Here is a 23,713-nt window from a genome sequence, read left to right on the forward strand (position 1 = left end):
GCTGCCTATACATGTGTTCTGGGGTGAGGGGGGAGGAGGGGGGGAAGCGCATTTTAATCAGAGTGGTTCCTGGTCAGCCGCTCACATGTATTACTCCCTGCAGTGTTCCAAAATGGCCATGGGACACTTTATCTAAAGCTCATTCAACGAGGTTTAAATAAAGCGCCCCCCAGCTAGTTTGAAACACATGGGAGCTTAATACACATGACAGTGAGACAATGCTGGAGTGTTCCAATTAGAATGCAGAGCAGACTTGATTCATCAAGTCTACTCCGACACCTCCTAATTAGCACGTGAGTCTATAGGCAGCCGAAGAAACCGCTTTTGAGATTGTGAAAACTAAGAATTGTCTCCAAAAGTTTGGCCAAATTTGGGAAGATTTTCATCAAAACAACCAAAGTCATATCCCTAATCCAAACTGCACACACCTGCAAAATTTCCAGTCCATTTATCAAATAGTAACGATGCCAAAACTTCTCTAAAAAAATATGACCAGAATCGGAATGCAACTTTGTAAATCAATGCATTTATTTCTAGTCTTATTCCCAGAAACAGGTAGACTGCTTTAGGTACAAAGTTGGGGTGAGGGGTACAAATTTGAAGGAAACAACCGGTATGGAAAATTTCCACCCAAAGGTTAAAATTTGGCAACGTTATGAACAACTGAAAATGGTCTTAAAATGGTATGTGTTAGACCCATGATAAATTATATCTGCCAGTAATAAAGTAGCTATTCTTCTATGGAGTCATAGCAAACAAGACAATTTACCTCTTCATAAAAATCTTCCAAACAATTGCTCTCAGTCCCGGGATAGATTTATTTCTAAAATACAAAGTAAAGAGCTGTTATCTTAGAATAACATCAACTAAGCTTAGAGTGAACAAATAGGTGTTGTGAAATCTTTTCTCTGTGAGCAAAATTTGGTAAATTCTTACTGTTTTTCTTTCTAAATACTTTACATCAAACAGTTTTTTTCTGGATGGATTAAAAGCATCCGTTTACAGTACTATACATTCCAAAAAATAACCTTGTGCTGGTACATAAGTGGAAATAGAAGTGACCAGATAGATGAAACAATGCAGTGTTTTAAAAGGGTGTGGGCCTAACTGCTTAAGGGCACACAGCTGAAGTGATGCAGCTGCTTCATCTGTCTGGCCCTGTACTGATATACTGGATTACTATGACTCTAAACTTGAAAGAAATAGATTTAAAATTTTACTGGTTTAGCTTCACGTCTACCAGACTAGGAGCAGTCAGATGAAAGAGTTACTTCAGTTCAGCAGGACAGTTTAAAATGATATAAATTTAAAACTGGCATAAAACTGGCTAGTCTGTCCTAGGAGAGAGAAAGAGCTTCACTTATAAAGTGCCTGAAATGCTCAGAAGGGAAGAACAAGTTAAATATTATTAGAAACCAAAATGTAATTCCATAGGCTACTGTAATATCATGCTCACCTTGAGCATGAAAAGTAAAAAAAAAAAGAAAAATGAAAAGTAACTGTAACGTTATATAATTTTTAGATTTCAAAATCATAAGGCCTGTTTGTGCCACCTTTACACTTGATGGAGTAAGGTTCTGAACTGGAAGCGACTCATTATACATGTATGGTATAAAAGAAATAAGGGCATTAGTAAAATACAGGTAACTCGTTTTGATAATGTACAGTTTTTATTTCCAGAAAGAGACCTTGGAATCCAAAACAAAAGGTAGGGAATTGAAATAGCTTCTACTTTAACAGGAATTTGAATCTAAACCTGGAGCATCATATTTATAGTCAAAATAAATTTTGTTTAGAGATTCTGGCAAAATAATTTATTCTGATTACACCAGAATAAATTCCAGGTAATGCCAATAAAATCAACAAAATCACTCCAGCAGAACAGAAAACAAAGTCTGGCCCTTCTGTATCCTTTATTATTTATTGGGTCCTTTCTTTTTTTTCTCTTTTTTTTTTTTTAATACCAATACTATAAGACTAGGCTCAGTGGCCCTGGGAAATGGGGTAGAGCAGCTAGTAGCAAAATAGTACTAATTCAGAAAGTAATAAATTCCCCTTTCAAATACACTAATGAATTTACAGTTTCTTAACTGAACAATCCTTCAGCTTTACAAAGCCAATCTAATTCAGGCTCCCTCTTGGATAATTACAACAGAATGTAATCCTTTGTATTTAATACTTCACATATTATAAAGCACATTACTCTAAACTTCAGTAAACTGCAGAGTTAATGCATTTCAGATCTGAGACAGAGCTTTTAGAGCCAAAAAAGTTAGCATGTAAATTGTTACTACTGTACTAATCTATTGAGTAAGTATTAGCAAGAATTTGGGGAAAAAAAAACCAGCAAGAAATTGTCACCTCAAAAGCTATTGGCAACCTGCAAAGACACACTAACTCAAAGAAAAGCAATGCTCCTTATAAAGCTGTATTTTGTATTCCTATTTGCCAAAATCTGGCACACCACACAATACTCATTACTGGTAACTATTGTTCCTTTACCTAGTCTGAAAGATGGACCCTAACAATAGATACTACTCAAATGATTCCACTACCCAAAATAACATGTAAATAAGTATTACATAAGAAAAATATATTATATAAGAAAAGGTATTTGGGTCCCAGGTTTAAAAATGTGCATACATTATTACCACCAAATGAGGTGTAAAAATGCACAGATCTTAGTTGGCTAAAGTTGAGAGCAATACTAAGTGCCCATAGACCCTGCCTGCCTTGAGAAATCAGTTCCCACTGGAAAATAACAGACTTTAACACATTCTGCAGGATGACATCACCTGAAGTGGCCTGCCAAAAACGTTACTTTTACATTTTTACAACAACAGAAGATTTCCTTTCACCACTTTTTTTTTTTTTTTTTTTTTTTAAAGGAGCAAGCCAGTCAATCACTCAAAATATACAAAGGTCTTTTAAGTACTTCCAGTCTTATAGATTAATAATTCTTAATACAAGTAACCAACCACATCTCTAAAAACAATGTTTGTATGTGCATGCACACACATGTACGTCTTTTTCTGGCTCTTTTAAGGAGATTTATGTTCATGACCATGCTGAATTAAAACAATATAAATTTATGAAATTATCCCAATGAAATGGATTTTTCCTCATTTTGATTTATCACAGCTGAATGTTCTGTATTATTTGCATGGTAAAAGTATGTCTATGAGTTTAGGAAGCTGTTTCTCCTGAAATTCACTTACTATGTAAGAGAGTACATTTCTCTGTTGGTGCAAGTCTAGGGATTACTGCACCATCAAGAAAGCAGTATTGCATATTTGTTAGGCTTTGAATAAGTTAAGAACATTATGCTTGACCTCAAAGAATTTATTTGAATTAAACTGTACAATATAAGTAACAGGCAGGTCCTCCACTTACACTCTTCATATGAGAGGTCCTATTGCCAGCTTCAGCCTTCTCATACAGACATTCAGTTTCTGCAGGGAAAGTCATTTGTCTCTCAGGAGAAACTACAAATGACCAGATGTTCAGGCTTTTCCTCCCAGAGTAAAAATGGCTGCTTCAGAAGAAAAATAGCCTGGGAATAACATGGGTTAAATTAATCCCAAGAGAGTTTCTCCTGGGAGACAAAAGTCTTTACATGCTGTGGCTTCTCACAGAAGACAGCATAGTCCCCCAGCATCCCCTCCCCAGCAAGGGAGACTGTGTCACTCGCTGGACTCTGCTGCACCAGTAGGGAACAGAATATGCCCCCTTCACAATTCCTATACTGTGTGCAAAGGAAACAGGCTAATCTTGGGCAGTCTGGTCAGCCAATCAGGGCTGCCCTATGCACTGCTGCCACCTGTTGCCAGGCAGAATAAGAGATATTGCAGAGCTCCCGTGTTCAGAGCTCCCTCCTTGACTGCAGTGTCAGCACTGCAAACTCTTAAGAACCTCAACATTCATGTCTGTATACGTGACTCTGGGTAAGTTTCTCTACCAGGAGAGCAAACCTGGGAGAAGTCTCCCAGATTATTAGAATATGTATATGCAGCCCTTGATAATTTATGCAAACAATATTCAGCTCTATGTAGAGTAGAAATAGACTCTACCTTACTAGGTCAGCGTCTTACAACAAAAATGCTGTAGTAATGCATGTTTCAAAAACAGACGTCTTTCAGCAAAATAGTCAGGCTCTTTTAGGTTGTTCCAGTTAGGAGAAGAAACTGATGATGGAGCCAGGTGTCTTTGATGCAATTCTGCTTATATGTAAAAATGTACAAGCTTTCTTGAAAGCAGGAAGGCCCCAACAAGACATGGTTTCCCTGCCCCCCCAGAACTAAACATCCCTCTGTCCCTTTCCCCTACACTACTAGGATTGCTCAGATTGTCAGGCTTTCTTCCTAGATAGTGTTTGATTTATATCTCCCCTCCTTTTCAACCTGATAAATTCCCCTTCCACATGTACATATCTGCTCTCAAAACACCCAGAGAAAGCCCAAATATCCAAAGCATGTCAATACTTGAGTGTTCTTGAATATCCCTTTGTTTTGTATGTGGATGTATATTTGTTCAAAGATTTTTACCTGCTTCCATACAGGGATTAATAACTTCTCAAATCTACACAAGTGGAGAGTAGGAAACTATATCATAAAGAGGAAGGAATTTCTGTGATATAGCCAATGACATTTTAATTATGGAGAATATTATGTGCAGCAGGATTTTAGTTGCATGTGGAAACCAAGCTGTTTTCTGGTCCTCTCTGGCCTCTGCCAACCTTTCCTTCAGGAAACGTATCAGGTATAACTAGGGACCTACTTAACTCACCGTGAGACAGACATTTTTCCGGTTCTATCCCAGAATGAAGAGCCCATTATGTGGGCATTTCACAGTGACCCTGATTCTCAGCACTGATTGGTGGAGAGGCCCCTGGGGGAAAAGGAGGGAGGAGGGCCTGCCACCATCTTGTCTGTGATGTCCAGCCACTATCATTTGCGAGACCCACCCAAGAGGGAAAAGACTTAATAAAAACTTATTTTTATTAATTTTTTTTCCCCACAGACTTTGCAGGCAATACGGGATTTTGTGGTTTCTGTAAAATCTGCAAAACCACAATTCAGGTAGGTCCCTGTATGACTCGAGACAGAATTGAGGCAGGGGAAACCAAACATGCAACTCATGATTAACTGATTATTAAACACAAAATCAAAGCTACCATTATAGGCATAGTAAGCCTGAGCGCATATCACTACATATACTTCTTTCTTTGTTAACTCTCTCACCATTATAGTGTTTATACTGTTATACAGTAGCTTGCATGAAAGCATTGGATCATACATTTCAGTGACTGTCATAAAAGAAATGTACACTGAGGGTGTTAGTGCATGGCCCCCTGGTATTTGAGGCATCAGAGGAGAGAACCAATTCTGCTGATAGCCAGCATCTGCATCTTTGTTTGGTATCCTGTTGATGTTCACCCAAATTTTTCCCTACTCCTAAGCTGATAAGACTGGAAATTTTTTTATAAAACAAACTCAATATATTCTGTGAAATTTCTGGGCTGGGTAAACTTTCAGTGGTCACCCCTATAATTTAGAATCCCTCTCTACTCGTTGATATGCTGCTCCATAGGTAAGTGACAAAAAAGTCCTTCTTTGACACAGAAAGTTAGAATTGTACTATGCACCTAGAAAACTTGCTCCCTCTTCTTATCTGGGATTTTTGACAGTCTGTCCCAGCCTGAAATAACATCAATAACAAGCCATAGTCTTTTAGCCCCATCATCCTCCTACCTAACCAAGAGCCGTTTTTAAAAATTAAATCTGAAATCCTTCTTGGTTGTTCATGGTCCAGTGAACCTGGAGAGCAGTGGATTTTCCTCAGACCATTGTACTGAGACAAAATATAAGCATGCTAAAGGGATAAAAGTACCACAGAAAATATCCTTATATTATCAATTTCTTTAATTAAAAACAAAAACAAAAAAAACCCCTCAGCAGTGCCTGAGTTTTGGCTAACTGTATAGACCAAATGGTAAGAATATTTATCTTTGTTATAGTGCCATTATGTTTCGCTCAGTCATCTGATCTCTGTTATAATTAAACCATAACTGTTTCCTTTCTTTCATTATAAACCATTAACCCACCAGGCAGTCAGCACTGAATACTGCAGCCTTCTGAACTGCTTATTTTGCCAAAAATATCAGTTATTGGGTCTGCTAGAATTTCAAGAAACCTTGATTGGTTGGTGAGAAAGTCCTTTTTCTTAAGAAAGATTCTTTTGGAGCAGAAATGTACTGTTACATGCCCAACATTATTTTTATATATGTATATATGAGAGAGAGAGAGAGAGAGAGAGAGAGAGAGAGAGAGAATATTTCTGACAACTTTGTTAATTATATAGCATTGCCTCCTAGTGAAAAAGAATAAGAATCAGTTTCTTCCCCACAGTACATTTTCCCATCTATTAAATGTTTTCCAAGTTCATTATGTCACACATATAAGGCTTCTTTAACTTCCCTAGAGAAAGCATTACTTAGTGTAACAGATCTGATAGCTTAGAAGTTTCTCCTCTCGTTAGGTTGCCTTCTCCTCTAGTTAGGCTGCATCACCTTTCTTAGGCCTGACCATGTTTTTCTGAGAAGTCTTGATTAATAACAATCAGTGGGGAACTTGATGCATTTGGGCAGAGAATTTCTCTCTTTTAGCAGTAGTTTTTATTGGATATATTTTTAGCAGCATACATTTTAATATAAAAAATAGCTTTACCCTTTTGTACCACTCTAAGTTTTCATTCCTGTTAGGCAGGAATTAAAGTTTGTAATTACAGGATTCATAGTGAAGTGTAGTTCATGCAACTCCACTGAAGGCACTGCAGTTTGAGGTACTCCTTAGATTTTATACAAAGTGATTTACCTGAGGGTAGAAGCAGACATCACTTTGGTTGCCATAAACATCTTTCAGGTGGCTCAGAGAGACAGCAAATAAACATCTATTTTTTTTCAGTGTGACCACAACAAAAGGTGGTAGTAAACTGTAAGGCTATGTGAAATTTCGCCGGCCGTTTTGAGGTCAAAACAGCAAAATCGGAACGAAACAAAGGCTGTCGAAATAGCCTCAAAACAAAACGAGGCTAGCTGAAATGTTTTGATTCATTCAAAACTGGGGATGGGAAGTCAGTCTAGCTTGGATGACTTCCCATTCCTGGCACTAGATCGCGCCAGGGGAGGGAGGCAGTCCAAGTGGGCTGCTTCCCCATCCCCGGCACTAGATCGCACAGGGGGCAGGAGGCAGCCCAGCTGCACTGCCTCTCGCCCCTCCCCACCCCCGCACATGATCTAGTGCCAAGGATGGGAAAGCACCCCAGCTGAGTTGCCTCCCGCTCCAGCGTGATCTAGTGCCGGGGATGGGAAGTCAGCCCAGGTGGACTGACTCCCCATCCCCAGCGAAACATCAAAACAGCCTTTCTGTTTCGATGGAATGAAATGGAACAGCTGTTTTGACTCGAAATGAAATTCGAAATGGAACGCTGTTCCATTGAACTGTTGGAACTGAAGGTGAAATGGAACCATTTTGCACAGCCTTAATCTGTGCCACTTCACTGTGGTGGACATCTTTTTGCTTTATGGAGGGAAAGTGCAGGCAGCCAGGAGCTGCCTGAACTCTTCCACAATGCTGGGTAGGCACTCCCTGGGTTTAAGGAGCTCAGTCCTTCATGTCTTGGGAATTCCTGCACAGGGTCTTTCAAGCCCATTTTTTCCCCACTACCCTGATGATCCCAGGATCACACCAGAATTTTGAACTTGTTTTGGTACTGGTCCAGGGCTGATAGTACCAATCAGCTGATTAGTGGTCCTGGCCCTGGGACCACATACTAGACCAGAGCATCCAGGCTTTCCTTAGGTGTGCTGGGACTCTAGGGTGTATCACAGGAAGTGGAGGAAATCAGAGTGCCCCACTTGCAGGACATGGCCCCAGCAATCTCTGGGAAACCTAGACATATTCCAGCATAACTGATTCACTTAATTTGGTAATGTCTGTTTCTAACCTGAAATACTCTACAGAAAGACTAAAGGCTGTTCACCCATTTTATGCTAATATAATTCTGCTGACTTTTGGGCTAGGGATAGACATTCAAAAAGCCTGAGCCTGAATGTATTCAGTCTCTTCACGTTAGTCTAAGCTGGCTAGGCTAAATCACGTTGTAACTGCACAGGCATCCCCTCTGGACTGAAAAAATTCAGGCACATGCCTGCAGTGGCTCAGACTAGAAGCTGGAGTGTGCTAGAGCAGCCCTCCCGTCTCTTCCACAGGGCTGAGCTGAGTGGGGCACAGCCAGGCCCTGGAAGGATGCTCTGATTATCCAACCCCACCTTGAGCTGCGCAGCAGGCAATGTTTATCACCCCTAACTCAGTGTTCATCAACCCATTAAGAAAACAAAGCCTCTCTCCATTAACTAATGGAGCTCTTCTTAAACACCTCTTCCAAGGAAGGACATTAAGCTTCCTGTTGATTAGCTCCAAAAAGCCTGTCTGTCTCTGTCGTTTCCCACAGCACATACTATTAGCTAGCAGACCACATGCTGGCTACAATGAAGAGTCTGCATAAGATAGAGGGCCAGGGGGAATAATTCCTGCTTGGCAGGAAGAAGCCAGGCAGACACACTGTGCCTACAAGTCTCTTCTGAACATCAGCCAGGGAGCAGAGAGGAGGGGCCAGCTTTGCTGTGGAGCAGAGAGCTCCGCCCAGTCCAGAAAGCATGCCAGGATGCTGGGGGAGTCTGGTTTATCTTAAGCTATCAAGGGATCAGGGACAGACGTTGACCCAAATTGATTTAGTCTGATACTACATTCAACCAGGTTTCTCTCAAACTGGTTTCAGCCATTTTCAAACTGGTTTATGTACACTGAATATCTGTTCTGTTACAGGTTTAAAACAGTTTCTGATCACTTAAACTGGTTTATATGTAATGTCTGTCCCTAGCCTTGGAGATTTAGTCCATATTTTCACCATGTGCTGAGACTCAAACCCATAGCATATGAGATAACAAATAAAGCAATTCCATTCCCTTCAAAACAAGGTAAAAAATCACCCAATAAGATAAAGGTAATAAACTAGAGACACCAGACAAAAGAATTAAAGGCATGTTCATTTTTCTTGAAGAAAATGAGACTGTTCTGATAGAGGCTATAAAGAGTGTTGATTTGAAGGGTGGAGGTAAAAGGAGGTGGAACACCTACCCCCCCCCAGATTTTGACATTAACCTGAACACAATGGCAATGCACCTGTTGGAGGACTGAAAACTTTTTGAGAGGTTTTGGCACTAATTGTCCCTTCACAGATGGGGGATTATGTGTAATCTGAGCATTTAGCAGTGAAGTTCTTATAGTAGCCTTGACAAGCCTTAAAAAAACCCTTTTCAACAATTAAGACCACAAAATGGTGTTTTATGAGGTTTGTCTTTCATCTCACTCTGCTCCAGTGTCCTTTCAAGGAGCATGAGTACAACAGAAAAGAAAAAAGTTACTGCAAAAGTAAGGATGTTGGTTTCACTTAGAAGGTTTCTACAATTTTACTGAATACTGAACAAAGATGTAGGGCGGGGGGGGCTCAAAATGTGCTCCTCCCTCCACAGTGAGCCTGACCTTTGTTTTTCATTCTAATATATTTATCACAGTTTGATCCTTTATCATCAAAAATAGCTCCTTGTGAATAGTTCAAATAGCATGCATAGAGATTGCTTTGCTCATGTGGAACCCCATTCAATTTAATAAAGCTTTGCCTAGGCTAGCCATCTTTCCTCATGCTATCAGGCACAGGATCTGTGCCTTAGTGAATGTTATATACAATTTGTTTTCTTGACAACAAGACACCAATTTCAGAGAGAAAAGCAAGGGGTTTTACAGTATATCTTTTGTTGGAACAATTGGATAGTCGGCAGAGACTTTAGCTCTCAGGCACAAAGCGCCCATCTTCAGGTCTGGGAAGGACACTTTATGCCTGGAAGCTGTGTCTAATCTCTCTCCCAACTATACAGTTGGTTCAATAAAAGATATCACCAAAAATCCAGGTTTCTCTTATATTTTCTGGACCATCACATCTCTAGCACTCCAAGTCTGCTAATTTCAAAGAAGGAACCCTGAGAGAAGACAAGCCTAAACCCCAGTTCTACTTTCATTGACTTCAGTCTAACTCAGAAATAACTTCTGAAGTTACTTGGAATTTACTTGAGTTACTGAAGATTTTATGCCATTATAAAATTAGTGACAGTGGCAAAAGACTCAGGATATTCATGTTTGATCGGATATTTTCTAAACAGAATAAAACCATATGGCAGAGCTCTGTATCCCAGCACTGAGAGATAAGGCAGTTGACTTGAAAAACTAAAAAAAAAAAAAAAAAAAATCCTTGTTCTGCACTTTTAATAAAAAAAATTTTTAGGCACAAATATTATTTTTATAATATGTATACATATCCCAACAAAATGTTGGTGAAGCTAAAGAAAATTTATTAAACATTACAAATACAGGAAGACCTGCTTAGCCATAGTACGCATACCTTTTGGAACATAGGGTGGTTCTGTATCTTCTGCTTTCATAATATATATAAAATGCTTAAAATTCAATACTTAAAATGTTGTGTGTCAGTCCTACAATTAGCCCCCCTCTCTGCCGGCTGTTGTCAGGGCTGGGTGATGGCGGCAGCAGAGAGTGGGGGGCATGGCAGTGGCAGGGGGGCCACTGCTACCAGAAACACCCCCCTTCCCATTCCCACTCCCCTTCCTCCACCCTTCCCCTCTTCCCTGCCACCTCCCCCTCCCTGCTGGCTGTTGTGGGGGGGGGGGGATGCCATGTGCCAGCTCCCTCGCCCCCTCTGTTCATAACACTCCGGGCCCTTGCAGTCAGTCAATCAGCGCATGCCCTTGTGGCAGCGCATGCACAGTTGGCCGGGAGCGTTACAGACAGACAGACAAAGACTTTTATTATATTAGAATTCTTATGACTCCAACAACTATAATACTCCTATAATCATTAAAGAGATCATAAACTAGTTTCCAAGTCAAAAAAAGAAAATGGTTTTCCAGACCAGCAAGCAGATTTTGTACATTTTTCACATTCCTAATCAGAATGAAAAATCAAAATCTCAGAGTCTAAACTAGAAATACAAAAATGGAGGCTTGAGCAAAACATTGGGATTTCAATAATTTGGAAACATTTTGTTTTTACCCTTTTAACTTATATACTTTAAAACTTAATTTAAAATGAAATTTGAAAATTAGCTTAACTTAAAAATGAAGATATTCATTTTGAAAATGGCAAGATGTCCAGTTTTGACAATTTCAAAATATTAAAATTTTTAAAAACTTATCCTGTCCTGCAAAAGGTTTTGGTTTCCATAAATCTGGGTTTTTTGGACTGAACTTTCATTTTTGTCCAGAATTGCTGATCAGAAGGACTCACCAGGGAATTTTAGACTATTTCAAGATGAACTATAAATATTTCTTACCCATATGCTTGTTATCAAGTCAGCTAATTTGAGGGATAAGAATAAAACTAACAAATTCACGGCATTGGAACATTGTGAGCAAAATGCTGAATACAGCAAAGAGGTGATGCCCTGAATTATCATCATTTTACTATTATTAATCATTTGTACAATCTAGATAATTCATAGGGTCAGGAGGGGGGTTTCTAAACAAATACAGGGTACACACAGCTGCAGTGGACAGCTTTATGGGACCACTGTGGTGCTCCAGTTGATTGCTAAACTTTTACCTTAAGAGCAATGCCTCTCAATCAGCTCTGTGGGACAGTTGATAAGCTCCAGATGAATGCAGAAGCAATGACCTTTGAAGTAAAAACTGCAGCAAACAGTGTAGCTTGTCCTTCACTCAGCACCCCTCTGTAAATTAACGGGGCTGTGGACAATCCAGATATGAACAATCCTTGTTCTACTGTATCACATCATGCACCACAACAGAATGGGATCATTTCCTGTACAAACAAGACAAAAAGAAACAGCCTTGCCCCCCACAAGACCTTACAATAAAAGTGACAGAGAGAAGGAGGCAAGTGACAGAGAGAAGAGGGATACAGAAGAGGAGGGGGAAGATCATATTGTATCATATCAGCTCTCTCTCAGACAAAAATCATCAAGATCCTGTGCAGAGAGATAAGTAGAGGAAAAAGAAAGGAGTGCAGGGGTGGGGTTGAAGAGTGAACCAAAGATATCTAGGAGTACAGGTGTGCGATTCAATTAAGATAGAGAAGCAGAGTTGTTCAGCTAGGAAGGTGGCATAATTGATTGCGCAAATACTCGCCTTGGAGGAAAGTAGCCTGATCACAGGATTTCTGCCAGAGTGTCTCCTCAGAAGAAGTAAAAGTGGTTGAAATGCAAAAAAAGTAAAAAGGGAGGAAAGACAAGAAAGTACATTAGTAATAAGAGCACCAAGGGAAGAGTTAATATACTCAATGGGGAGAAAAAGCTATTAAGTGATAACACTGAGACTGTTGAAATATTTGCTGCTTTTTGACACCAGGCATCATTACAAAATATCAGCTGCAATCAGATGGCTACCACAATTAGCATTAGGGTGAAATTGACTTCAGAGTACTTGGGAAACTGGTTAAAGAAATCTTAGTGATTATCTTTGAGAACTTGTAAAGGACAAGTAAGGCCCTAGAGAACCGAAAAAGGGCAAGCGCAGAGCCCATCATAAAAAGAGGGGAAAAAGAAGGACCTACGGAATCACAGATGAGTCAACCTAGTTTTAGTTCCCCGAAAGGTAATGGAGCATTATCAATTTTCTATGCAACAATGTAATAATCATTGATCTGTCAAGAACAAATCATCCCCAATTTCCTTCTATGACAGGGTAATAGGACTATGGATAGGGTAGGTGCGTCTTTAATAAGGCTTTTGATGCTGACTAACATGACATTCACGTAAGCAAGCTAGGAAAATAAAATGCAGATTTTACTGTAATGTGATTAAAATCTACTCAAAGAGTAGTAATCAATGGTTCATTGTCAAACTGGAATGGAATATCAAATAGAGTCCTGCAGGGTCTGTCCTGGATGCAGTATTATTCAGTAAATTAATTAATTGTTTGGACAATCCTGCCCAACATTCAAAGCAAATCAAAACTGGAAAAATCAAAAGTCACTTGGTAGTGACTTTTAGTCTCAGTCTACAGCTACGTGTGGGAGGCACCATGAGAAGGCAGTCACTATCATCCCCAATAGCGTTCTGAATTCAGAAATTCATGGACAAAAGAGTAGAAAGTAACAGACTTGCAAAAATCTGGAGAAAAGTCGACATTATTGCTATCCGGAAACCTAATAAACCACCAGAGGAACCAAAAAGCTACAGACCCATCTCACCAATCTGTGTTACCTACAAACTTGTGGAGCCCTTAATCCTGAACAGAATAGAGAACATTATTGATTCCCTAGCTCCCAAAAATCAAGCTGTTTTGTTTGTTTTTTTAAACTGATGTATGATTGATCAAGTTACATTGCTTACATCTGACATAGAAAATGGACTTGCAATGAGGCAAAAAAGACACAGTCTTTATCAACCTTACAGTCACCTATGGGACCATACAGCATCAAGTCCTCAAATATAAACTGACAAGGTTCCTTGGGTGAATTTGATATCTTTTATTAGACCAACCCAAATGGTTGGAGAATAGTTATTAAGCAAGCTTTCGGGTTCAAAAGCCCTTCGTCAGGCTAAGGAAGCTTCAGCAGTTGGTGTGTGCTCTTCAAAAATTAATATTTATCTGCCCCTGGCTGCCTGTCACGTGGCCTTCAATGGCTTGCCAAAACTCAGTAAGCGGCCCTTCGCCCGAAATAATTGCCCACCCCTGTGATACATGTATGCTGACGTGACGATATCACCATAATAGATCAAGGAACTGACATGACAGAACTGGAAGATACTGTGTACTGACATGGATCTCATCACTAACTATCATCACAAGGGTGCTTCAGTTGAGCATCAATAAATCACTATCATCAGTTTTCTCTGTGGATAATTGTTGAGCCAAGAGCATGCTGAAAATGAGTAGGCAACCACCTCCTTCCCCATGAGCATACCACAACCTACTTAGGAGTCATATTAGACTGTTCACTCACATATAAACATCAAATTCAGATGGTCAGCAGTAAAGTCTCTGGAAGGGTGGCTGCCTTAAGGTGTTTAGCCAGCATAACATGGAGGTACCCTCTTCAAAGTGCTCAGAAGTACCACACTTGCAATGGTATACGCCCCAGCAGAATACTGTGCTCCTGTATGGTCCAGAGGTTGTCATACTAAAGAGCTGGATATTGTACTTAACAGTGTGCTGTAACTTATAACAGGCTGTACACCTTACACACATACTGATGTATTTTCTGCCTTTTGGGCATTAGACCAAGTGACATAAGAAGACGGATCCTAACATCATTACTGGCAATAGAGGAAAGACATAACAAAAATCACCTGCTCCATCAAATGCTAACTGAAGACCTGAATAGATGTAGGCTTAGGAAGCTTAAAAGTTGTAAAACCATTTATATGTAACGCCCAGAAGCTCCTGGAAGAGATGGGGGATGCTGAATCAAACCTATGGGCAGCAACGAAGTGGGCCAACCACTGGGAAAAGTCAAACCTATTCCTACAGCACTTTATACCAACACCAAATGAGTCCCCCTTTGAGCATGACCTTGACAGAGAAGTGTGGGTCAAGCTGAGCAGACTGAGATCTGGATACAAACACTTCAAAACAACACTTCACAAGATGAACATCTTGGGCAGCCCCCTGTGTGAATGTGGTGTCCAACAAACAGCACAGTTTTTAATAAAAAGTCTTTACAAAGGCCTAGGCAGGGCAGGTGGAATCTGCAAATTGCGTGGTAATACCAGAGAGTAGCTCATAGATTTGGAAATGTATATCTGACACCATACAAAAGAAGATCCAAAGCAAGTGTTTGTTTAACTTGCTCATAAAATTTCCGAAGACTGATGTCTGTTCCCTAAGTAGTCTTTTCCAATGCTTAGCCACTCCCCCAACCAGAATGTCCCTTGTTGCAATTTAAGGTCGACTATACACGTGATGGTTCATGTTCTAATTAGTATGTGTCAGAGCAGAGTCAATTAATCAAGTCTGCTCCATGTTCTAGTTAGAATGCTCCTGCGTGGCCTCACCATTGTGTGCATAAACCACCATACATTTAAAAGTGGCCATTGAGGTAGTTTATCTAAACCGCATCAAATGAGGTTTAAATAAAGCATCCTGCAGCCATTTTAAAACCTGCAGGAGCTTAATACATCTGACAATGAGGCATTTTAATTAGAGTGGGTCTCCAGGAACCACTCTAATCAAAACAACCCCTCCATCCCCGAGCATGTGTACAGGCAGCCTAAGACTCTGGGGGTAGGGACAGAAATGACACAAACTGGTATAACTGATTGGAAACTAGTGCAAATGTATAACAAGAGAAGTTCAGTACATAGAAACCATTTTCAAAATGGCCTAAGCCAATTTAAGTTAAACTTGGGTGGATGTAGTATCAGACCTGATTTAAGTTAAATCAGCTTATTGAACTTCTGTCCCAGATCCCCTCCAGATTCAAGTCAACTCACAGACCCCCAACATCCCAGGATGCTTTGCACCTCCTCCATGAACCCCCCTTACAGGGCAGGCGGGCTAGGCTTGGCTTAAGCCACAAAGGGAGGGAAACTCTAGCAGTTCCTGGCTTCTAGCCTGAGCCACTGCAGGAATGTGGCTGCATTTTCCAAATCCAAATGAATGCTTTTTCACTTGTGTATTGGTTCAATCTACACAGTTTAAACTAACCTATGAAGATTGAATCAATTCAGCCCTAGGCTTTTTAACTGTCTGTACTTAGCCTGGCTCTTTGTCCTGTCCCCTTTGGCTGTGGATAATAGTCTATCACCATCCTCTCTATAGCCACTTTTCAGATACTTGAAGACTATTTCCAAATCCCTCCTCAGTCTTCTGTTCTCCAGACTAAATAATTCCAGTTAAAAACTAAAGTCAGTTCATTGTACACTGGAATGGGATAGATTCTTCTAACCAATGAGAACAGAAACAGAAACACCATGGTTTGAAAACAGTGTTAATGCAAAGCTGTTCATGACCACAGTGTTCAAAACACAGCCAGGAGGTCTTACATGGCTTGGATTCAGTACAGCATGACCAGCACAGTATCTACTGCAGGCAGAAGGTTCGAATTCAAAAGTTCATTCAGCTTAATGAAAACACCAAGTTGCAGATTCTTTTGTTTAACGAAGAACCCTGCATTCATGTAACCTCCATACAGATTAGCAGAGCCGAATAACCCTGCAGTCACTAGGCACATATTTTGACTTCAGTTCCATCCCCAGGTTCCATTGTTTGAGCCTCTTAGTGTTAAAGAGCCCCAAGTTCATTTTGTGGTTGCTGTATTGCCCCTAACAGTACTTCCTGTGCTGTCTGCCAAAGGCACACACCTGTACCTCTCCAGATCCCCAAGAGTTCGTTTAATAAGGTTGTGTCTGCTCTAACATGTCTTGCCCACTAGGATTTTCCTTCCAATTTACTGCTATTTCCTTCCCCCTAGTTGTTCTCTCCTTGTCCAAGTGCACATTGCAGTGGCCTCCCGGGAAGGGCTCAGCCCTTCCAGCAAGAATAGACACTCTCTAGACTAGCTATCCCTAATTAACCCTAATCCAAAAAAAACTTCCTCTCTTTTCTAGCACTGCCCCCACCAGCTTTTTTGTTAAAGCATTAAATGCTCACTGTCCCTGCTTTTAAATGCTCTTACTTTGGGTATAAAGACCTGGTGCTTCTATCACTAATAGCAGTAAAACTCCAACACTAGTTGAGTTTCTCCTTTTAATCTCTGTCTAAGGCTTTTGCTTCCTGGCTATTCCTCTTGATTTTACTTTGGTGTAGCTGTCTGTTCTTTTATAGGATTCAGCAGGGGGCAAAATCCACACCTCTCCCCAAAACCCAATCAGACTTTCACACCAATTAAGCTTATTGACACCAGATTTGATACATTCCTTAACAATGATGCAAATGCTTTCTTAAAGCAAACAACCCCTTTAAAATAGGAGCTCAGAAAAAATAATTCACAGGAAAGGTTTTAAAGTGAAAAAACCGTGCAAACGGACTGAGATGATTTCAGAGGCCGGCACTGCAGAGAGATCAAATCCCTTTTAACCCTTAATCCCCTTTAAACTGGAGAAAAGAAACGGTTGCAACAATTTTAAAAGATGTTTTGTAATAGAACATAACTTTAATGACTCGCAGCATTTTTTTTTTTTGTCAGAAGATCCAAAAACACCAGGGAAAAGAAAGAGGGAGCCAGAGGCCGCTGGGGGCTGTGGGAACTAGGGTGACTGGGAGGCAGTCAGAAGAGGAGTGAATCTGGGGTTTTTTAAGGCAAGAAATGGAGGGAGCTGAAGAACACAAAGCAGCCTGTGGGAGGATATGGGAGATCAGGGACAGCCTCCCCTAGTCTGTCCCTGCTTCCAATTACTTTTCCTCCTCCCCACCCTATAATTCTCCCTTTATCCTGCATATTCACCTCCTCACTCCCTTCTGTTCCCATCAAGCTGTTTTCCCACTTCTCTAACATATAACCTGGTCATCAACAGGGGGATCAGTTCTGTTGGCTAAAGCCGTAGCAGCTGCCCCTAGCAAAAAAGGAACAATTGCAATAAAATTCCCATTTAACTGATTCCCAAGCCCTGCAGTATGTGTGAGGTAGCAGTGGGACCACAAGAATGTACAGGAAGGGAAGGCTTCTCAATCTCTGTTCAAAGAGACAATATGATCTGAACATTTTCTTTTTCAATGAAATACTAAAACCCATAATGCTCATGTTTCTCCCCCTATGCTTCTGTATTGCCTGCCTCATTGCATGACTCAAAGCAGGAGCTGGGCACTTTCGCATTTTTCACCTATGAGATGCATGCGTAAGCACTGGATTACCTTCAAAAATCTTGTCCTAGGGGTCTAATAACTTTGGAAAATGTGATTTAAACTAAAACATTTAAGTGCTTTAAAAATTCTATGTACTATTTATTTCTTAGATTATTATACTTGTATAATCATAGTCAGTCTGTGCTACTAATTAGTTGAGAGGCTTTAGTTTAGTTTACTGGACTAAATATGGGGCTCAAAGCAGGACTCAACCTCTGAGCCTCCATTTCCCAGTTTTACAAATAAGGCTGATAATACTTCCCTAGGTCACAGGGCTGTTAGAAGAACTAATTAGCTACTATTTCCTAAGTATTAAAAAGTCATTCTTATTTCTGAGAATGTTTCTTGTCAACCTTTAGTATGAACCCAAGTGTTTTCCAGAGCATGTAGGTATAGATGTCAGACAATGACATCTATTCCACTATAAACTGAGGGGTCTGACTTTCGGAAATGCTAAGTATACACAAATCTCACTGGTGCTAATTGGGAAGACAGCATATCCTCAGCACTCCTGAAAAATCAGGCTACCTAATTGTAGTTAAAAAAGAAAAAGAAGAAGAAAAAAAAAAAAAAGAAGTGGGGGATGGGACGGGGACTTAGACTCACATATGAATCGATAAATTATCCCTACCTTCAAAGCACAAATTATCTGCTCTTGGTTACAGATACAGCTTGCGTCTGAAACGCATCTTGAGAACATATCACATGTTTCCTCCCTTCTCCACATGGAGGAAATTTATCTGGCTGAGAACATCGGAAATGGTCTTTGTTCAAAATGTCAAACAAGCTTCCAATATTGCTTCATTTAAACATAAATTTCAATCTTGTTTGTTCAGAAATGACTACTGCCTGATCATGCCAAGAAAACCCAACTCTGTCCGACAGTCAAACTCCAGTTATTTATTAGGATATTTTTTGGCCTCATTTAAACATTTGTTTTCATTTATCAGGCTGAACATTGGTTGGCTGCATAGTGAACCAGACTATGACCCCCAATTCACTCTTCCACCAATTCTCTCCACATCACTTAATTGTCTGGATATAACCAGTCCTTCATGGCAATTAACACTGGCGTGAGTTTGTAAATTGCTAACTCGCAAATGACTAGATTTTTTGAGGTAGAATGAATTAATATCTATAACACTAAATGAGATACTGTGAACGAAATACAGAACTGCTGATTCCAAATCCTGCCTCTGAGTAAATACTCTCTGCCTGTACTTTCCTATATATGGAATGGGTTCACTATCCTTTCTTGTCCACTCTGCAGCTTGAGGGGAACTGACTTAAATGAGATTTAAGTGCTCATGAGTAAAGAGATTTTGGTGAGTTGTAGAATTATCAGAAAAGGCATCCCCCAATTGCTATTTTCTTAATACTTAAAAGTCAATTTAATTAAGTATCAAAATATCGAACTTTAACACAGTATGACAATAGACATTTTTTTTTAAACAGAGGAAGCTAGAGAATGAATAGTTTTGAGGTTATCCACTACAGAAACACACAGGATGGCATGTTTATAATTCTAGAATGAAAATGGCAAACAAGCATTAGATTATTTTAATAGTCTTATATTGTTTCTCTATTTACTAGAGAAAAACAGAACTATTTAACCAGTTCCCAATGAACTGAGAAATGACTTCTGACACCATTTTTATTGTCTACCGAGTAGAAAATTATCAACAAGTCTACAATAATATGTGGAATCACAGAGTGGGAAATTGGTATAATGTTCAAGATTTGGTGGTGGAGAGAGAAACTACTTGCCACACATTTTTTCAATCTCAGAGGGTGTCATTTAATTTCTTGAGCACAACTACAATGCTTTGTGATTAAATAAAAATCCTCCTGGTGATAAAGGTACAAAATGGACTGCATATCTACCTAACTTCAGGCTTTGGGAGGACTTCAACAACCCAGCTAGCAAGTTGGCCAAGATGGCTCATTGGCTCCATATGATGGGTAGGTCAAGGTTCTAACCCAAACTCATTTGTGTTCAATGGTATCAAAATCATGAAAGCAGCTCTTACAAAATTTGGGGCTAAAAATGACAAAGAGGTTTATACAACTTTGACAGGCACATATCTAATAATTACAGCACAAAATTGGAACTTATGCAAAAGAAAGAAAGATAAGACCTCACCTTTCTCATTTCCTGATAATGCCACGTGAACAGTTTTTTCCCCTTAGCTACGGGTAAACAACAAACAGAAGACTACAGACCTGGGGCTTCCACGTGACATCCAGAGTGAAGTCTGTCACAGTCCTATAAGAAAATAAAAGAAATGTATTTTATTCCACTGCCTGGGCTGCTTAGAAAGGCACAGGGTGGGCCAGGGGCTGACCGGCCCGCGGTGGGAACTTTAGTCTTTTATGGGCTCAGCCCCCCAACTCCCCCATAATTCAAACCCTGGTTACAAAGATGTACTACCAGGCTCAAATCTTGGTACTAGTGAAGTCCACAAAGATATTTTTAACTGGACTTCAGCAGGGCCAGAGTTTATCCCCAAGTTTCACTTTTATAACACCAGGGGCAGGGAGTCGGACACAATGATCCATTGTGGTCCCTTTGACTCTATAATCTATGAATAACAGCATAGTTACACTGGGACCTTCTATTGAAAGGAAAATTAATACTTGTATAAAAGTGTGTTGTTTATTTTATTTAAAATGTTGTCATTAGGATCACTTTAAAAATAATATAAAGTATATTGTAGATAGCTACATATATTTTGGAAAAATCATCAAATCATGAGTAACAGTTAGCCAAAGGGGAAAGTCAACATTCAGTTCTTAACGTGCTACTATGAAAAATTCAAAAGCTCTTTCCTTAAACTAAATGATAGTGACTAAGGGCCATTATAAAAAAAAAGAGAGAGAGAGTTCTTGTTTTACATCCCTTTGCTTCTAGTAGATCGCATTTGTAGATATTGCAAAATTCTACATCTTTTTCAAAATCTAACAAGAACAGAGTTGGCTCCCACCAGTCATTTTCCAAGAGACTAGATCCCTAAATCCCAATATCATATCTTGCGGGGGTTACAGACATCACATAAAACCAAATTTTTCCAAGCATAAAGACATCAACACCAAAACCTGCCAAAACATCAACTTTCTTAGCATGAGCAGAGTTTTATACTCAGACAGATACATGGAATAAAATGTTTTAGGTTCATCCTGGGAAAATAATAGCAAACACAAGTGGAAAATACAACCCACTATAAGAAATGATGATTTGGTTTTTATTTTCTTCATAGACCTAAAGCAGAAAGAGCTGAACACCAGTTGAAGCTAGATAATTTGTTACTATAAAGAGGCTAGGTTACCGTTTTATAATGTTCCTCAGCAGGCAGAAATTAATTTTTAAGACTAGCAATATGGAAATGATCTATGATCATGCTTATAATTACTTAAAGGCTATGGATATCGTCTAGAATACTTTAGTTGAGTATCAACAAATAACTAACATAAAACCCTAGTAAATTAGTAAATGAAATGTCACTTTTGATTTTGGCAAGTTAGATAGCCACATGAAGTACCGTATTTACTCGATTCTAAGATAAGACCCCACTATTTAACATGGTGGGAAGTCCCTCATCTTAGAATCACGTATGTGTGTGAGTGGGGAGGGAGGGGGGGCAGGTGGCTGCTGTTACTCAGAGTCCAGGCCTTACCTGGAATTGGGGCCATAGCTGCTGCCTCTGCATCCTGCTATCTCCCTCCTGCATGTAGCCTCTGCTCACCCACCTACCCCTCTCCCCTGGCTTCACTCCATGCCAGTTGCATCTGTGGACACTTCAGCCAGGGGCACCAAGTACAGCCCCAGCCTGGCCCTCCAACAGCAGAGCACAGCCTGCACAGCTGCTGCACTAGCTGGGCTGGGGCTATGCTCCATGCTCAGCATCTCCAGCTAGAATGAGAATGGAGCCTGCCAGTGTGAAGCAGAGGCTGGGGAGCACAGGGAGGAGCAGAGGTGGTACGGGGGAAGGCGCAAGCAGGGGGCAAGCTGCTTGACCTTCCCACACCACCTGCCTCTCACTGCCTGCCCCTTGCAGTGATGAGAGGCATGAATTGAAGATGACCCTCCAATAATTAGATTCTATACATGGAAAATTGACAAATCTATAATTTTTATACATATAGAATCTAATATTAGGGGGTCATCTGAAATTCAGAATCATCTTAGATTTGAGTAAATATGGTAATTTATGCATGTTAATCAATTTATTTAGCATATATCAGATGACAATAGATTCAGCAAGTGTCTCGAGTTGGGATTTTAAGCAAGACATTCCACATTTCTAAGGGTCAGTTTCCTGCCACCCCCACTACCAATCTAAAATGGAACCTCCTATACACATTTCATTAAGTGTTGTCTGTTGTATTGTTCGTAATGCATTTTGAGATGGATGAGAAAAGTTAAATCATAACAAAGTATTAGAACAGGATGAAAACCCTTGTTGAAAAGGAAACCAACATTTCCATTTTTTACCATGGCAAAAAATGAGAATTTGGAACTCATTGCCACAGGACAGGTAGTATAATCCAGAAGTATAACCTTATAAAAAAAAAAAAAAAAAAAAAGGAACTACACAAATATTTCCAGGGTAAATTCTTCAGGGGCTATTAAACAGAACAGTTAGGGATGTTACCTATTGCTGATGACTGGGAGGGTATGACAGGGTATGACCCTTCATGCTATTTCTTACAGGATATGGACCTTCTAGCTTCTTTAAAAAGGGAGCAGCTGCTGCTACTGGAGCCTGCAACAGCTGTTACATCTTGTAATAATGCTGGTTATTTACATTGCTCTAGCCTTGACTCTGAACAAAATGGGGTTAAATTTACAATTATTTTACTACACCTGTATCACTAAAGAATCATGCAAACATAACAGCAACATCGTAACAATTTATATTGAGATTATCTGATATGGATAGTCTTCTGTCTACGCCTACTCTTATTCTAAAGCAGTAGTGCCCAACTCATCCAGCCCTGTGGGCTGGATCCAGTACATGCTAGGCTGATCTGCAGGCTGGATCCAGCATGAGGTAGACTCCTCACCCCACTGCCACATTTCTGGATCCATGAGTGCAGGCAGCAATTAACACTACCACTGCTCCCCCATCACCAAATGTCCAGACCTATGGAAGCCCCATGGGCTAGATGACAGTTCCATGGATGGGACTGAGCCTGCAGGACATATCTTGGTCACCCCTTTTCTAAAGCATTCTCTATTTGCCAGTGTCTGACAGTGTACAGAAGAACCTTTCCTCTGACACAACGTGGCAGCTCTTATGTTAAGCAACACCTCCCCCCACCAAAAAAAGTAAATAAAATAAAGCCTTTTTATTTTGAAGCCTGAGACATTCAACATAATCATTTGACAGTCATGAAAAGGTCTCTGGCTCTGAGAAAATCATAAAACAAGGGTCCCTAAAACAGCCTGCAAATCCTGTATGAAGAAATGTCTGAAATCGATGTCAACAAGGGTATATTTAGCCTACAGGATTTTTTTTTTTACTGGTGATGATACTTGAGAAAGAAAAACCCAGCTTGGCTGTCTGATCCTCAAAAGAACTGGCAGCTAGGAAAATATTCCTTAACGCTTTAGATCTGATCTGGGGCCACTGATCCACAAGAAACACAGTGCTGGCATTTTCATCCTGTTTTTCAGCTATTTCTTAAAATTCTAAACTCAGTCTTTATGATTTTAAAACATTGGGATTCATTATCTTTCCCATTCCCTTTCCCTTTTCTCAAGATCATTTGCATTCC

General features: G+C 40.0%; 1 long non-coding RNA gene across 4 annotated transcripts in view; it reads right to left on the minus strand.

The window, feature by feature from the left end:
* Positions 1 to 587: 587 nt before the first annotated feature.
* The window catches only part of LOC106722721, a 40,602-nt gene continuing 17,476 nt past the window's right edge, over positions 588 to 23,713 (minus strand). For all 4 annotated transcript variants that reach the window (XR_001358721.1, XR_001358722.1, XR_001358723.2 and 1 more), the window contains exons 2-3: positions 20,079 to 20,201; positions 588 to 823 (exon numbers count right to left, since the gene is read on the minus strand). This is a non-coding gene — a long non-coding RNA (uncharacterized LOC106722721). The remainder of the gene's footprint in view (positions 824 to 20,078; positions 20,202 to 23,713) is intronic.

This window comes from Alligator sinensis, unplaced genomic scaffold (assembly GCF_000455745.1).
Source record: "Alligator sinensis unplaced genomic scaffold, ASM45574v1 scaffold1196_1, whole genome shotgun sequence".
In the NCBI taxonomy this organism is placed as follows: domain Eukaryota; kingdom Metazoa; phylum Chordata; order Crocodylia; family Alligatoridae; genus Alligator; species Alligator sinensis.